Source organism: Papaver somniferum, chromosome 11 (genome assembly GCF_003573695.1).
Source record: "Papaver somniferum cultivar HN1 chromosome 11, ASM357369v1, whole genome shotgun sequence".
NCBI lineage: Eukaryota > Viridiplantae > Streptophyta > Magnoliopsida > Ranunculales > Papaveraceae > Papaver > Papaver somniferum.
Window position 1 is genome coordinate 16,501,181 of NC_039368.1, and position 19,599 is coordinate 16,520,779.

Genomic DNA, 19,599 nt, shown 5'->3' on the forward strand with positions numbered 1-19,599 from the left:
CAGCTGTCGAAGTTCTTTCAACATCATCATCATCATTACCTCTTCTACCAGATGGAATTGATTGGTCTTCATCTGGAGTTTCATCTGAATCATTGGGTTCCGGTGGTGGTTGAGAATCATTTCGTTCACGGATCTTGACTGATCCCTTCTCAACAAATTCCCCTCGACGTGTTGCACTCAAGAGTTTTTCACCAACACGGGGAGGTCGTGAAGCAGGAGTAACAGTTTTCTTCTTTCCCTTTTACGACCTAAACAATAACAATTTAAAAAAAAAAAAAAAGATCAACAGTCACCAGGGTCGATAAATATAACCTTGTCGGCGAAACAATGGTCGGGATGGTCTTTAACTATAATCCTTGCCGACTAAACCATAGTCGGCAGGGTCTTACTCAAATAACCCGTCGGCTTATAACAACTCAAATAACTTGAAGGCATCAGGAGACATAAAAAAATTGAAATACAACCGGCAGGGTAAAAAATTACAGCCCACCGACGAAAAGAAACTACCGCCGGCAAGCTCTTAGGTTAAATAGCTTGCCGACCCTGTAAGAGCAGTTACAGATACTAAACAGACGGCAGGATCTTCAACCTAAGAACTTTCCGACTAACCCCTAACTATGAAAAGTCGGCAAGGTCGTGGAACAAACACCTTCCCGGCTAAATAACTGCAAATTCACAAATTCGATTTTTCTGACCTAATTTGACATGCAAACATGAAATTGAAGTACTAGAGTGAGTTTAAGTAGTCCCTTACTTTCTTAATCGCGTCATTTCTCCTTTTTCAGCGGCTTCGATTTCTTCTTCTTCAACCGTTTTTTTCTTCTGTTTCTTTTGAACTAACAAAGCAATTCCAGGGTTGTATTCATTGGGTTTTCTATTTCTGTTTTTCATACGACTAGTCCTAGGCCGTGGTAGTTCCATGTTTGAAGATTAATTGGAATTTTTGAATCGACGATTACGACGAATTAATCGACGAGTTTTGATGGAGGTGTGATGAAGAGACGGTAAGGTGTTTAAAGAGGAGAAGATGAAATTAAAAAAATGAAACTGATTAGGGTAATAGGAATTACTAAGGGTAAGGGCAGTATTGTAACTTCACCCATCATAACTCCCTCTTAGTCCTTAAAAAGAGTCCACTTAAAATTGAGTATATACCCCAATTAATCTGGATAATACCCCGGTCAAGCCAGGTTTTTGAACTTTATTAATTCATTTTTTGAAAGATTTTAGAACTTAATGGTGCAGCTAGAAACCTGGAAACCAGAGATATTTTGTATCTCACTCTGAAGTCTGAACCAGGACCTCAATATTATGCTTCCTCTAACTTTTATCTATACAGAGAAAAACCATCAGCCTGCAAGCAAATGAGCTGGTTTTCGAACTTTTTCTGCAAAAGAGAGAATTGTCCAAATTAAAGCGCTTTTTGTCAGTGATGGGAAGTCAAATAAGGCATGGTGCCATCATATCATGTACAGTTACAGTCAACGTTTATTTTGTTTTCATTATTTAACCCGGGCCTCCTGCATCATGACCTCAAGGTCGCTCTCACCGATATCCAGTCCGTGAGTTCCTCTATAATAACGATCAATAATGATGATTACCTCCCATGGCAGTAGCAGCAGCAGCAAGGACAACCTAGGCAGCTAGCTAAGTTCACTCGTTTTCTTTCCCAGGGCCCATCTAAAATGTTTCACATCTTCCAACACTTCGGAAGATAGTGCGAAATACTCGATTACTAACTACACTACCCACTCCAAAACAGCTTTTAACGAAGGCACAACTTACGAGGTTTCGAACTCGAAAACAAACCCCCTCAGTGCCCTCACAACTACACACACCACGAGGTTCTATTCACAATACAATACGAAGTTATTTTCACTTGTAATGTTGACGACTCTTACCATTGGATTTAATCCATGGGATCCTTACCTGAAATCTTTTTGACTCTAGTCTGGCTGTCTTCTTCTTCATGGAGGATTTGTTTAGATAATCTTGCACGCATGGCCTTAATACTTTATTTTGGGGTGCAAATTGGCTATATCCTACGTTATTGATTAGTGATTACAGCTAGAAATGACTGTCTAATGACCAAATAAAGAAATAGGAAGTGATGTTTCCCCCGCTAAATTTGAAATGGGTAGGCACGGAGGAAAGGGACCAGCTAATGTAGGAGTACATCTGTTGCGGTTCAAATCATGGTCCTAAGGCAATTCAGATTTAAAACATATGAGCAATGCGGTCCGGCACCATTTTTCGGGTACCTATCCCTCTCAAGCGGCTTTTTTACCGTTAGATCACGCTAAAACTCAGAGCTAGCAGCCTTGAATTCTTTAGGGAAAATGGTGGATTCTTTCCTGAAAGTGGTGGGTCCTTTCCTGAATGCGAATCTAACCGTTGATTTGATCATCTAACGGTAAAGAATCCCGCTTAAGCGGGATAGCTTCCCGCAAAACGGTGCGGAATAGCATTTGTCAAAATATAATCTTGTTAAATTCTAATGCTAGTGCTAATATGCCCCTGTGTCTGCCTCCAAATTTAGATCTCATAGATTAACATTTCTTACATGGTTATTTTCATTTGATTGTTGAATCAGAAAATTTCATTATCCTCAACCTAACCAATATAATCGATATGAAAAAGAACCGAAAAAGTGAGATCTATTCACTTAAAAAGAAAAAAAGAGAAAGAAACCAAAATGATCAAGAAACTTGAAACTTCTAGACATTTTTTCAAAGTTAATTCAAAGAGAACCATAAAAATTTGTATCCCATATAAAACTATCATCATGTTAGCCGTCTATCCTATTATTTTAGTGTTAGATTGCGGAAGGAAGTCTTAATATCTTTAATCATGTTTGTCAGTATACATCAACAATCATGACTCCAAGATTCTATTGTTCCGGCAATAATAGTGTTGTAGTTCTATTACATTATTTAGCAAAATACAACCAAATTTTCTTAATTCTCGTACAATCATAAATAAGTGCAAACATATTTTATCATGCTCTACACAAAAATCTGCAATGTTTATCCACATTCGTATTCCTTTAAATTAATCAAATAGAGTATTAGATTCTAAATACGATCAATAACAGTCAAAGAGGTCCAACTAACAGTCAACGTCTAACCAAAGTCAAACAAGGCCAAGGCCAAAGTCAAGTTAAGAGTCAAAGTCCAAGTCCTGGTCAAAATCAACAAAGTGAAGGTATGGTTAACTGAGATAGATCGGGATCAACACATGGTCACAGAAAACAACTCAGCCAGATTAAATGAGTTTGCTAAGTCAGACAGCTGACTGGGATGACTAGGTACATGTCATTGCAAAGGTCAAACAAATGCATCTAAACACAAATAACTCAGACTAACACGTTATAAATAATTAACTTCTACTTCATCTCTAAACACACTTTTGCAACATCAATTCAACCTTTATACTTTCTAAACTTTAGTTCAGGTAACGATTACACCTCTAACCAGACAAATGAGTTTATTAGTTCAAACGGAAGAGCCTTTGTTAACAACTCAACATATCTTTACAAAGATTGATTAGACCGGTTACCAAACAGATTCATTTCTTTGCTGTTTGGAATACGATTCAAAGGAGAAGCTATTCACGTGTGTGACTCTAGAATTCAAAGGCGCATGGATACTGAGGAAACTAAGTTACTGCGAGTAGTCTACTTGGTCTCAACTATACGAAGTTGGTATTAGATTTTTTATAGCGGCTTAATTCTGAGAGTATACAAAACTGGACTAGGTCCCGGGGTTTTCTGCATTTGTGGTTTCCTCGTCAACAAAATCTTGTGTTGTGTTATTTACTTTACTTCCACATTGTAATTATTTTATATTATAATAAAGTAAATACACTTGTACGTTAATCTGAATTACTTGGCATTGATCCTAATAGTCAATCGGTTTTTATCGTAACTAATGTCAAGTAAATATGTTGTCGTCGTATTGTCTCGATCTCGTCCATATACAATCACACAAGGTATAGGACTTAAGTTGTATTGTCTCGACTCTGTCCATAGACGATCACTTACGATACCGGATTTATAGGTTGATATTTAAAAGATTGTGGTGTATTTGGGTACCCTCGTCATTTAAGTTGGTATCAGAGCAGGCAAACACAAAAAGATGTAACAATCTGTGTTTGGTGTGATCCAACCTATAAGAATTGAATACAATGACTGATTCAGTGAACGTAGAACAAGATGGTGATACACTGTATTCACAACATACTCTACAGAAATTCAGTTTGTTTTCAAATCATGATAAAAAGCTCAATATTGTTAGTTCATTTATTGAATACAACTCAGGAAATATTAACCATAATAAGTTAATAAGAAAACAAACACTTGTGATGCACGATTCAGGTTCAGTTGATGGTGATGAGATTAAATTTTTCATAAAACTTGCTGAAAAATATAATCTAAAAGATGTTTATTATCCATATGTCAAAAGGTTTATCAAAGATTCTCTGATAAAATCCATGTCTCATGAAAATGACGTGATTCAAGAAATTCTTGAAATGGATGAACCTCCTGATAGGATGATAATCACATCTAGTCAATCACAAGATGAGAATACTCACTTGTCTCCTCTTGAAACTGAATCTAAAAATTCTGACATTCGTCTTAATGTCAGAAAAGATTTAGTTAAGACAAGGATATGTGATTATAGTTTTCAGGATCTCTTAACTAATAAACAACATCTTGATTCAAACAGTCTAGCCACCTGCAAGAATCAAAAGAGGTATGTTTGAAAATATAATCCATTGACTAATATCCAGTCAAGTAAAATTTTACCGAAAAGGAAAAATATCAGCTTAAATGTAAACAAACTAATGATTTCGGACCATTTAGTTTTGTTATTGATTGTTTGTCTAATTCAATATCAAGGAAACAATCTCATCAAAAGATGTCATCACATTCCAAGGAAAAACTTGGTCAATCTTGGAGTACTACTCAATCCATGACTCGAAGGGTTTCGAGCCACACTTACAACTCTATTACTTTCTGAATAGAACTATCTGTTAAATCAGATGCATCAAGCTGTAATACACATAATTGTGAGACCTATTATTGGAATCACTCTAGAAAAAGGAATGACCGAAAATATCAAGCATATCTTGTAAAAGCTATTGATTACTTTGACATATCTTGTTCCACTTGCAATGTTGATCTATTGAAATCTCGATTCAAAAACTAAGGTGATTGATTGGAAGTTCCTTATAATTGTGCTCAACTCGAATAAATGAGGAAGTTCTCAAAGAGCACAAGGGAACATATGAGTTTAGTAAAATCCTTACTTGATTTATCTGCATCATGAACAGTTTGAGTATTTTCTAAAAATGGAATCATGTTCACTTTTTGAAGTAATACTTTCGGTCCATATTAAGAAAGCTCATGATAAATTTGTACAAGATATCTTCAAACCCTTTTGATGTCAATGTTTCAGAAAAATCTTCTTTGATTTTATTTTCAAATTTGAGCATGTTTTCACCCGTTTTTAATATCAAATAAAATACCTTTTTGGGTTTCTTCGAAACATGGAAATCAAGTTTTATTTAATATATAAAAACATCTTGAAAAATCGATTCTTTCTCCACAATAAGATTACGGTTCAAGATTGTGAAAATACTATTGATATCGACTCTCAATTACAGAATCTTGAAACTTATCTCCCATCTGAGATTAAGTAATATTTTTCAAGGGAACATAAGAGAAATCAACTGTCTCTTGAGCTCATTTTTATGCTAATGCGAGATTTTGAAATTGCGCGTGAACAATTAAAATATTTTGTAAAGAATGAGGAATGACTTGAGTCAAAACTTCTGAAAATGATTGTGAATCTTGATAAGCGGGGGTATAACAACCACACCCAATATTTCGTTCAGCAATCTGTATGGACTAACTCCAATATAATTTCGAGAGCACCAGCTTATAAAGCGAGCTCAACCAAGAAATATATTAAAGAGTTATATCTCAATTTCTCAATACAATCTGCAATCGAACAGATAGAAATATGTGAGCCCGATTGATATGAGAAATAATTTGGACGGTACCATACCAATGTCCAAGTGCCAATCAATTTCTATCCAAAAAACAAATGTTGTATTTACAAATTGATTGAACTATGCACAACCTGTGATATTTCTATTATGTAAACAAATATAATGCGAAAAAGAAATAACACAGATACCATAAGTTTTGTTAACGAGGAAATCGTAAATGTAGAAAACCCCCGGGACCTAGTCCAGATTTGAACACCACCGTGTATTAAGCCGCTACAGACACTAGCCTACTACAAGTTAACTTCAGACTGGAATGTAGTTGATCCCTAACCAAGTCTCACGCCGATTAAGGTACAGTCGCGTTCCTTACGCCTCTGAATCCCAGCAGGACTCTATGCACTTGATTCCCTTAGCTGATCTCACCCACAACTAAGATTTGCTACCACCCAAAGTCGAAGACTTATAAACAAATTTGTCTCCCACAGATAACTATATTCTGATAGATAAATCTTTCTCCCACAGAAATACGTACAAATTTTTTGTTCCCTCTTTTGATAAATCAAGGTGAACATGAACCAATTGAAAATCCGGTCTTATACTCCCGAAGAGCAGCCTAAAAATATCAATCACCTCACAATAACTTAACTATATGGTAGTAGAAGAAGTTATTATGGAATCACAAAGACTGAGACGAAGATATTTGTGATTACTTTTTATATCTTACCTATCGGAGATAAATCTCGAGAAAATCTTAGAGAAGATGGTACTCAATATGATAGAACAAGTAAGATCAGAGCATGAAACTACATAGAAAATAGTTGGGTCTGGATTCACGAATCCCAAATGAAGTCTTCAAGTCATTAACCTATAAGGGTTTTGGAAAAACCTAGGTTAAAGGAGAATCGACTCTAGTCGCAACTAGGAAACAGGAAAGTACCGGGATTAGGTTTTCCAGTTGCTAGAGTTCTCCCTTATATAGTCTTTCAAATCAGGGTTTGTTTTCAATCAAAGCTAAGTTACCTTATAAATAAATAATTTAATATTCATCGTTAGATGAAATTCTGATTTAAGATTCAAGCTAAGTTTTCTTAAAACCAAAGCAATATCTCTCCACCATTAGATGGTCTTAGCTTGTTTCACACAAATGAAACATACCTTCATTTAGATATGGTAACCGTACCTAAACGTGTATATTGAGTTGGCTCAACAATAATTAGCCGAAGTTAGCCATATGAATACTTTTGTCTTAACCACATTCATCTAACACTTCTAGATCAAATATGATGATCAATCAATCATGAAAGATAATCAAATAAATCTAATTGTGTTACTAATAGAATTGTTCAATTGTTCATTATCTCATAGAAATATATATGAACCAATCGAAACAAAATCGGATTGATTTATCTTTGTAAAAAGTACTTATACTGAAATCAATTCATGAACATTAATCCACGGTTTTCAAAGATTGCATTCCTTAATTTATTAATGTATTTTTTCATGAGTATGAAAACATACTTAATCGATTTTAGAACTTTAAGCACTAATTAAGTTTGCAAACTGGTACGCGGACTATAACATCCGAACTTTGGTCCTGTCTAGCCGTTTGCAAACGGTTATGCAAACAGCAGTCCCGGACCTAACTCAGGTAGAACCGTTCGCATACTGGTATGCAAACTTGGTTCCCTGACTTTAACAGTTAAAACCGTTCGCATACTAGGGATACAAACAAGGTTCCCGGACCTGAATCATACCAAAACCCTTTGCATACTGGTATGCATACTGTGTTGTATCTAGACAAATGCTAATTGTTCTAAACTCTCATTTCAATCATTGAAACATCCTTAGAAGACGACAATAGATGTCTAACACAAACTATTAGCTTATAAGTAATTTTCAAGTGATCGAATGATCAGTACGAAACTTTTTGAGTCGACATCAAATGATTGTCTCATACAAATCATGTAAGATGTTTCAAGGCAATTTTCACATGATCATCTTTTGACTTATTATTTAGTTTCCAATAAATAAATTGTTTCCAACTAAACTCGGCAAGAATATGATGAACGCAGATAAAGCAAAAAGCTTTCAACACATATTTCGAGAAATAAATAACCGAGTTAAACTCAGCTCGAAATATCAAATGTGTATAATATAAAAGTCTATATAGCTATACGACTTAGTCTCATTAGGAGATAGAATGGAATAGATTTCTGAGTGGTAGATAAGTTTTAGTCTCCATATACCTTTTGTTGATGAAGTTCCTCCAAGGTCTCCTCGGTAGATCTTCGTCTTCTATTGATGAACGCCGTGAAGTCTAAAGTTCAACTACATATTCTGTCCTAATCCGAGATACAGCTATAAGTAGACTAGAAATCAAGACTTATAGTTTGGATCAACTAAACTTGACAAACAAGCTTGAGATAGCAACACTTGCGAGTTCGACCGAGTAATGCTCTAACAGATCTGAATCTTTTGAAGATGCGATTCAATCAATTAAAATAAAAGAGGAAACTCAAGAGTTTGAACACCGAAGAAACCTCAGTGAACAATCGGAGGACCTCTAAGGATTAAGTCAAATGATGTAATACTTAATCCAGGGAATAGACTATTCAATTTGTTGATTTATTTTGATATTTTGTATAAGGTCTATTTGAATAAAACTATCAATTATTATGAATGAATAAATTTTATTTAATCTTTGTTTCATTGTTTGATAGTTCTGATTTCATAACCTGTGTGAATGATTATATTTTATGCTATTTTGTTTCGGATTACGAGAGGTTAATTTTGGTTTTTATTAACCTAATTATTCGATATCATGTTGTGTTGCCCATATGATTTGCGTGGGTTTTTGATTTAGCGGGATTAAGTTCTAGCTCTTGTTGGTAGGGTTTATCAAAGGATGATAAGGTGATACGATTAAAACTCATGTGTGAAAAGTCACAATACGCTAATATCAATTTATGTTTACATAAGTTGTGTTTAGCATAACATGTGGGTTTTTGGTGTAAACTTTTCCTATTGGCACGCATTAGTTAAAACCGATTCAGCCTTTCTATGATAAAGGTTGCTCTTGTTGTTATTAATTTGTTCTTGCAAGAGGATGACAACAAACAAGGCGAGAGTTCTAATTGAACTTGCGCTTAAATGATATATCTCCCTGGGGAGAAGTGGCTGCGGAAATTGAGGTAACGATTTTATTGTTAGTTAATCATTTTTCTTGTTTAAGAAAATATTGACTTATTGCATATATTTTGCTTTTGCTTAACAACATTTCAGCACAATTGATATGTTCCATTATGTTGTATGGATTGGTTATTGTGATTCAATTGTTTCTGGTTAAGAAAAAGTGTGTCAATTCTATTGAATTAATGATTTGGTATCTTCTTTATTGTTTGGTATCAAGTGTTTTTGCTTAACGAAATTCAATGCAATTGATGTGCTCACATTAAACATATATGTTCCAATTGCTTTCGGTTGAGAATAACTATGACAAGTCATTGATTTGGTTTGTATCTATTGTTTTTGCTTAACAAAAAATTTACGAGGTCATTTGTTTAGTCCATTTGATTTCGAATAAGAGAAACTAAGGTAATTGTGATCTTAGGTATACTTATGAAATGTATGATTCGGTTATTCAAGTCTAATCGAATTCCTTGACAAGAAAAACTAGTTAACTAACCTAGTGTTTGTCTTGTCTAAAGAGAAAGGCCTAAGTTATCTTATGGAATAATTAGATCTTGACAACAGATATAGAGTTAATTCGTATCTCTATATATGTTTTGTCGAAACAAGCGATTGTACATACACAATTGGTTCGATTAACAACTAAGTTATCTTAGTTGACTTGTCGTACTAAGGGAAAATTGCTTCGGGAAATTGTTTCCTTGATAACGTACTAAAGCTAGATTAGTTTTGTAGTTTCGGTTTTAATATTGGTTATCTAAAATGGTATGTGAAACTTTCGTTCTTAACTCTTATAAGTTGTACAAGTCTTATGGATTTGTAAGATCCTCTCGGTTTGCTCTTTTGGTTGCTCGTACCTTTCTCATATTTGTGACAAAAAAGTGGCAGAAATATATGGAGTAAACAAGTGATTTTTAATCACTAGGAAAGGATATATGTGCTTAAACATTATATCTACCGAAAGAGTAAAGCATAGACTAAGAGGGAGAAACATATCATCATGTTGTGTAGTATCTCATACTACAAAAGGGGAATAACAAAAATGTTTGGATTGAATATTTACCTAGCTTTCCTTTAGGGGAGTAAAGATTTTGTTATTCATATGTAAACAACGACATTTATGTTTTGAATATATGCAAGTTATTATGCTGTTGAAACTTGGAATCAAGCGTATGAAGAATGAGTTATTCTGTAATTCGTTAGAGCATAGCTCGGTTGAACCCACCAAGCGTTGGTATTTCAAGTTTGGTTGCTATACTTTAGTATTAAAACTCATCTAGAGTCGCCTGATTAAATACAAGAGTCAACTTCGTTTAGGTTAGACTAGAAAGTATAGGAATGTTGAGATGTACAAGTATTACTCTAAAGATCTGAAGAATGAGAAGAAGTAACGACTGCAACGAAGACATCATCCTTCCACTTGAGGTTACTAATACTGACTTGAATTGTTTCCATTCCTAACATATCTTTCAAGTCGGATTATATTGAAAACATAACATGCGAAGTTGTATACAGTAGAACCTCTGTAAATTAATACTCGTTAAAATAATAAAATTTCTTAGTCCCTTCTTGGGCATATAGTGCTAAAATAATAATTTCGACAAGATAATAATTTAATACGTTTCAAAAATCTCCCTTCAGTATTTATAGGTCCCAAATATTATATAAATTAATAATTACTAATATGAAAATTGAAAAGTTTTTTATACATATCAAACTTTAGGAAAATATGAATCAATAGTTGCTTGTTTTTCTTTGAAGTTCAAACTAATTGTATTTAATCCCTAATAGTTCGTAATGCCAAGAGGTCCCGGAATCAAGACCCGAGGTCATTCAATTTATTGACGTTATCAATAGAAAATATTCTCTAAATTGAGATATTATTAATTTATCTTTAAAATAATAAATTATTAATTTATCAATAATTTAATATCTCTTTAAATTAATAAAATTTAGTGGTCCCAAGGCTATTAAATTATAGAGGTTTAACTGTATATATAATACTTTAGTGATTAGACTTCGTCATATCAGTATGATCAAAGTGTCAAGGAAGTTATTGAATTACGAAGTATAAACGCTTATCTTTTGAAACTTCATAAATCCGACATCAACATAATATTTATATTTACTTACTTGATTATATGTAAGATATGTGTGTGATTTCATCCTAGAAATATATGTACTATTACATTGAACTTGTTTCATAATCAAAAGGGAAACCATGATTGGTATGATTCTTTATTGAATATCTTTTGGATGACCAGTACAAGATGACATGGTATAACCTGTCATAGCATATAATATGTAGCATGTTGTAATCGGTCATAAGCTACTTTGTGAAGCAAGGTGTAATCGTTCACAAGCTACATTGCGAAGATAGTTGTAATCCGTCACAAACTACTTTGTGAAGATAGGTGTAACCAATCACAAGCTAATTTGGGAAGTAAGGTGTAACCGATCACAAGCTACTTTCGGATGCATGGTGTAACCGGTCACAACCTATTTTGAGAAGCATGGTATAACCGATCACAACTTAAATTGTGAGTCATAATATAACCGAGTTTCCGATATTCACATATCTCTTTATGTTTGTGTGATCTTGGAATTAGAGTCTGCTGAGAGAAAGTTCTATATGCTGACATTAATTGTTCATATATATTCATTGATACTAAAGGTGATCCCAAACCGAAATATTGAAAAGCATTTAATTATGATTTTCATAATATATGTTTTAATTACCAGCAATTAATATATGTTCTATTATTAGTTAATGTGCAACACTAATAATAGAAATTTTCTAAGAGATATTTCAGAAATATTTGTTACCATTTATTGGAAATAGGAAAACCGAAATTAGGTACTTTAATGAATATCTTGAGAATATTTTCGGTTTTGAAATTTCCTTGTGGTCCAAACAACCTTGGTCTATAAATACTTAAGTTTGCATTTCTTGCAAACTATCCTAAGAGTCGGGCAAACTTCATTCGTGTTGTTTCTTGTGGAGCCGTCTATCCAAAGAGGAAAGTACCATAATTAGGTAAAATCTCTTACGACCGCTCGTTTAAAGACTTTTTTGGGATGAAGAAGCTCTATAAGTACATTTGGTGGGAAACTAGATAATTGTATTGTTATTTTAGTTTTTGATTATTGATTTGATTGACTAACGGTTGTTTAAACTTTGATTGCACGTAGTTTGATTATTCTTGAGAGCCTTCTCTTCTGACACAAGGGTCACTCAAACTAGATCAAAGTATCGACGGGATCTTTAGAACCATTTACGAATGTAAAAATATCTTGTGATAATCCATTGTTAACAGACTCTGTTGTGTGTGTGATTGACCACAAGAGGATTCAAGTTTTTTTGTGCAGGTCATTGAAGGCAATTGAAGATTTGAAGACGAAGAAGATTTTCTTATTAGTTTCGTATCTTGTGAATATAATGCACAAACCTTGACCGCCTGGGATCCAACTGGAATCGTGTTTATCTTTGATAGACTTGATTGTCTAGTTGTGTAAGATCGGCATCACTTTATAGTTACTTTTTAAGTTCTATATTGATTGATTGCAAATCTAGAACTTGGTTATTAGATTGATGTAACCAGACAGAGGATTTTAGTAGTTTAAATGGAAGAGCGTTTGTCAACAACTCAACATATATTTTACAAAATTGATTGTAGTTGTTACCAAACAGAGTCATTCATTTGCTGTTTGGAATACGACCCAAAGGAGTAGCTATTCACGTGCGTGACTCTAGAAGTACGAAGGCGCAGGGATACTGAGGAAACTAAGTATCCAGGGGTAGTCTACTTAGTCTCAACTATATGAAGTTAGTTTTATATTTTGTATAACGGCTTGATTATGAGAGTATTCAAAACTGGACTAGGTCCCGGGGTTTTTCCGCATTTGCGGTTTCCTCGATAAAAAATCTTGTGTTGTGTTATTTACTTTACTTTCGCATTATAATTATTTTATATTATAATAAAGTAAATACACTTGTACGTTAATCCGAATTACTTGACATCGATCCTAATGGTCAATCAGTTTTTACCATAACTATTGTCAAGTAAATATCTTGTTGTTGTATTGTCTCGACCTCGTCCATAAGTATAAGACTTAAGTTGTATTATCTCGACTCTGTCCACAGACGATCACTTAAGATACCGGACTTATAGGTTGATATTTAAAAGATTATGGTGTATTTGGGTACCCTCGTCTTTTCAGCAAGAATCATGAAGTTCTAAGAAGAAAAAAAAAACTTAGTTGGTGCCAATGAAGATACGTAAAACTCATACCTTCATAAATCCTATCGATGTCCTATGTTTGGGATGCGATCTCGGTTAATACTCTGTTCTCTGATCTCCGATTAGGATTCCGTCGGTGTTAGGTATGGATTTCCTGATTATCTTCTAAGTCGGTTGAGATTAATGGAAATTAAAAAAGTATATGAGAGAGCTAAGAGAATTATCTGAAGTTTATTTCTTATTATCAGAATCAACTTGTTTACATCATCAGCCTTTCTGTATATTTATACATTCTCATGAACACGAAAATTACATGTAGATGACTAAGCATGTGACAACTAGACTTCGATATTTTCCCGCCTTGTGCTTGTGCCGACCTGAGGTTGGTTTCCAGGTCTTCCCTTAGCTGACAACATCGAGAATATTCTTAGCTTTCCATCTGGATTTGGGTCTTCCGCGCCTAACTTCGTGTCCCTATCTTGTTTGATCGCATATGGGTCGGTCGATGGACATCTGGTTCAGGTCTTCTACGTATAACCTTGATTCTTGTTTCATATCCCAACCGTATTACTCTTCAACGGCCAATTCTTGAGTAGGTGAAATATTTTTTCATCTACACAATCATTGGCATTGGTAATGGTAAACAAAAATAAAACAAGAAGAAGAGAGATGGTGCATTTTGCATTGGATATCTCTCGTACTCCCTCCGTCCTATTTTAGATGCCTAAATAGGATTTTGCACAAAGATTAAGAAACACAAAGAGAATAGTTTTTTTTATACAATTACCCTAGGTTAGTAATTAAGGTTCATAATTTTTAGATGTCTAGATTTTTGTTGTTTACTTGGAAAAATTCAAATTAAAGGAAGTATATAGAGAAAAGTATTTTCGGAATCTATGATTACCATGGAAGCATGTTCGGAAGTGTGTATAGATCTCTTATTAGATTTTAATCTTCTTCATCTCTTTCTAAGTATTTTTTCTTTTTTTTTTAGAGTTTAATCTTTTGCTAATCCCCGGCTGAAATAATTGTCTAATGGAAAAACAATTTTTTATGATTTGCAGTACTTTTTTGCGATTTCAGTAGTAAACCAGTGGTGGTCTTTTTGGGAGCAGTGGTGCATTTGGTTTCTCCTCATACTCATTAAAAACAATGGTGCTTTTCATAATCAAAATATTATGAACTTATTCAGATCTATAGCAAGTTACAACATGCTATTCACATTGGTGTTTATAGCTATAATCTCTTTAAGTTTTACCCATAACTCAGTGGTGGTTTCTAGTATTTGTCATCCATATCAATCCTTTTATCACAAACCCTACAAATCACATCTCCATTGTCATACTCACAATCCTCAAGAACTTAGGATCTTCCATTACAAGGGCAGTTTAGGTACTTCCCAGAATAAAAAAACGCTCAAAATAAAAATTCAAAATCATAATTTTCACTTACCTAAATTAAAGCCTTATATCCCTCCGAAGAATCAACTTACAATTCCTTCCTATAGTCAACAAAATCTCGTTATATTAGGAAAATACTGTTATGGAAGTAACAACCTTAACCCTAATCACTACTATATAACAGAAGCTACATGAAGCAAGTTTATGCAAGGAGATAACCATATCAAAAAATCAAGAATGTCTCAATCTTCAAGATTACAGTTAGCAGCTCTCTCTAGGAGAATGAGAGATACAAACTTAGGAGCTGAGAACCCAAACGATATGCGAGGAAGTCTCATTTCAGAAGCTAAAGTAGATGTTGCTGCTAATCAATGGAGTAATAGCCTTATTGGGAAGATAAGTTCAAAGGATGAGATGGATCCTGATATGGTGAAGAAAGAAGTCAAAATCATGTGGAGAAGGAAAAAAGTTGAGATAAACATCATGGGGAGAAATCTTTATGTATTCAAGTTCAAGATTCCTGATGATATGGGATCATTAATAGTGAAGGCTCCATGGAACATTAATGATCACCTCCTAGTGCTTCAAAACCATGTCTCCTAGACCTCTCTGGATGACTATAAGTTTACTCGTCAAATTTTTCTCAGTGCTCATTACTGGTCTACGCCTTGAACATCTGGATCACGGTATCGTTGTAAAACTCTGTCAGGATATGGTAAGGTTAGTCGCAGAAGAGGGGAAAAAGGTTATACTATCAGAGGGAGATACGACAGTGCCAAAATAGAAGTGGATTTGAGTAAACCACTCAAAAGGGGTAAATGGTTATGGAATGCATCTAAGCAAAAGGTGTGGGTTAAGTATCATTTCGAAAGAAAACCAAGAGCTATATGTAATGATTGTTATGTGATCAACCATGATGATCTGATGTTTGAGGAAAGAGTTTGGGACTTGTTCATCTTCCAAATGATTGATACTCAATTCGAAGAATATTATGCCCAACACGCTAGGTGGAGGCTATGCTAAGAAATAATGGTGCAGAGGCAAGTGATAGGCTCGATGAACCTGAAGGGTTAGTGGGATTAATGAAGACGACACGAATCTAGAAAGTATAAGCGAAGTAGAGACAGAGGTATCGAAGACAATTATGTTCTCTTATAAAATCCTTCTCAGACAAACTGATGTAGTTTTTACAGTGGTAAGAAAGGGTTTGATTCTCGGACTTGTGAAGTTGTTGATTTTAGACTTAATGAAAGAAAATACTAAAACTAGCAAAAATATGTAAAGGATTATATTAATAATTCGAGAGACCGGGACTCAGGATTCCACCATTAATCACAATCAATTGGTTCATATAATGATTATAGACAATTCAAGCTCTTTTGTTGACTCTATTTCTTTGTCAATAGTAGATTTTGTAAAACATTAATTGTAGATCATAAGCATGATGCATCAAAAGCTCTAAGTCTAAGCATACATCATCAAACGAAGTCACAACTAATTAATAAAAATCATAAATCAATTAAAACAAGTGTAAATAGTAAAAATAATCAATTATAGTTACCAATAAATTTTGAAACATGGCTTCCTCCATTGTCCCAGTGTTGCGGTTTAGCTCTACATGGTGAAAATACGCTCAAAATATTTATTGATGGCTCAAAAGTGTTTACAAAGGTGAAGAGTCTCAAAAGGAATAAAACAGTTCAATCGCAACGTTTATAGGTGTTGCAGAGAGGTTGTTACAACTGCAACAGAAAGAATAAGACTACTGAGAAATTAGACTGTCTGTGGTGTCGTAGTTTTAGCCACATTATCCGTGACTGTCTTCGTTGGTTCAATGTTCTTCAGCTAGGGTTCTTCAGAACGACACTTTTAATGTGTCTTCTGCAACTCTTCTTCTTCATCTTCACCTGTTGCTGCTGCAACTCTGCAATTCACCTCTGTAGCTTTTCTTTCTCCTCTGAAGCGTACCCAAACTCTCGACATATTTTCCTTGACCTCCCAACAGCCTATATATACACAGCAGGGTCCATAAATCTCGATGAAATCTCACTTTCTCCTTCTCAGCAAGTTACGGGTTTTCTTTCTTTGTTTTGAGAATTATTTCCATGTCTTTCTTCTTCACACGTATTCTGCTTCCATTTTTAACCCAAATCTTTTGTATTCGATGAATGAAACCTCAGGAAATATATTCTGCCTGATTTAGTCCCCATAGCTTCCAAATACAACCAAACTAACCAGAGATAACTCCGATACACTGTTTTATGAAAATTCGATTAGCTAGCTCGAGTCTGTTGATTTAAAATCCTATACCAGTCCTGTTAAGTCGCACCAAACCCATAAAGATCCATATCCAATAAAGAATACGATTAGAAATCCTTTCAATTCTCGCCTGAAATTCAACCAAAAATATAAAAAAAACCCAAGAAAAGTCCATGCCATGTTTATTGAGAATCTGATTATCCAGCCAATTTCAATCGATCCCATCAACCATAACAGGCCTGTTCACTCAATTCAAGTCCAATCCAACCGAATCCAGTGATTTAATCTCCTCAGAACTTGTTAAAAATTGGAAACCTAATTATGTACGTGAAAACAAGTTTTCCCGCCTTTTTTCTATTTTAAAATGTTATAGATGAGTGCCCCTTAACAGTCTGTGGGGTGCGAATAGTAGTTACCCTGGGGTTACCCCTTATCAACTGGATGCCCCTTATCCGTTCCTTCAGTAATTTTCTCCGGAGCGTCCAAATACCACTTTTTGAGCCAATTTCTCCGCGCATGTTTATTTCTCCAAAAATACCTACAAAGACAGATAATACCAAAATAAGTACAAAAATGGGTACTAACAATATAGAAAATCGAGATCAAAATAGACATATAAATGCGTCTATCAAATACCCCCAAACTTATTATCTACTAGTCCCGAGCAAATCGAATCTACAAAATAAAATCCTAACTCACTGTCGCAGGCATCGTCGATTGGATTTAGCGTATGCAATAAGCCTTTAAACCCCTAGGTGGCCCTAGTGGCCGAGTTATAGTCTCGGGAGGTATTACCAGAGATATACCTACAAAACCTTTTACTCCAGACCCTAACTATCTACGCAGAACCTTGGAAGGCACTAAAGAATCTCCTTGGTTGGCATACTTATTGACTACAGGATAAAGTACCCTGATGCAAAATTCCAATTGATGTACGCGAGTTTGCACTCAAGCATACTAAAATTCATATATAAGTGACAGATCTCTACTTAGATAGTCGCACTATGGACATCAATATCCGGAGTCAAACAAATCACATGGATAGATTAAGAAGATGGATATAGAGAAAAATGTAGATGGTTTTGATGTTAAATAAGGTGAACGGCGTTTTCCATATCTGTCTGAAGGCCACTGTCAAGATGAACCTATCCTAATGGACTGAGATACTGGTCTGACTAATATCAACACAACTGGCATATACAAGGGAACCAGTGGTCGATAATCTTAACTCTAGGTCAACACAGCTGGCATATACAAGGGTACCCGCGGTCGACTTTAATGGATTTATTCCGGTTGGTCTAATGGTCCGGTCTCAAATATTTATTTATTTTTATTTTTTTTACATTTTTTTGGGTGTATCTCAATCACTCTATTTCATCCTAGCAGTGGTAACAACTTGGATCGTGAGCCCCACCTAATCACTTAGAGAAACATATTTTAAAAAGAAAACAAAATAAAAACAAAAGTGAAAAGGACTCAACGAGATATGGAGAAACTATCATGTTATTTCTAACACATGAGCTCTGTGCTTTTATGAATAAACTCTTTAGTTGTTTCCATCAAATTAGATTGGTTCCTCAACTCCTACAACCAAGATGCTTCCATCCACTTAGATTGGTTAGTGCCATCCTTAATAAGCATAAATTTCTAAGCTCTGGAGTTTAATTATTGCAACTAAAAAGGATCTCCCATACCCCCAAACTGAAATCTAACATTGTCCTCAATGCTCTAAAGATAAAATTAAAAGCATGAACAAGGAGAAACTGTTGTCATTTGAAGCAAAAGAATTAAGGAAAGATATTAACCGTGTTGCATGAGCATGGGTTACCTCCCAAGAAGTGCTAAATTTAAAGTCTTCAGCCAGACGTCAAATACCACAAAATGGCTAGTTACCTTTAAAATCATATATCAATAGTCGAAACAACTGTGGGTCAACAAAATCAAATAAAGGTGCCACAATTATTAGAAAAATGCACCAAATCAGAAAAATGAACATACAGACCACATCCTCATCAAAGGTTTCCTGCAAGACAACTGGGTTTTTCTGTGGTGCCCAGTTGGGCTTCATATGAGTGTCTTGACAAACATATTCTTCTGAACTATGGGTTTATAGTTCATGGATTTTCTCTTGGACAATATCAGGAGGATCAGGTTGTGGAGTTAGAAGAGACTCAAGTAATACCTCAGATACACTAGGCTCGAGTCCCAAGTTAGGGACTTTTAATGGGGATACGTAACCATCACTACCCCCAATCTTAGGGTAATCAGTATTCTCAGACAAACCTCTAACTATTGCTTTAATTTCCGGATCCTCGGAGTCTTTAAAATACTCGAGAGCTTCTTCTAGATCATTACCCCCAAACTTAGGGTCAACACTACTCTCCGTAAGGCCTAGCACTATGGATTGAATTTCAGGGTATGTAGAGTCTTTAAAGTACTCGAGAGCTTCTTCTAGTTCAAAAGTTTGGTCACCTAGTTGACTTAAGAGAGTTGTC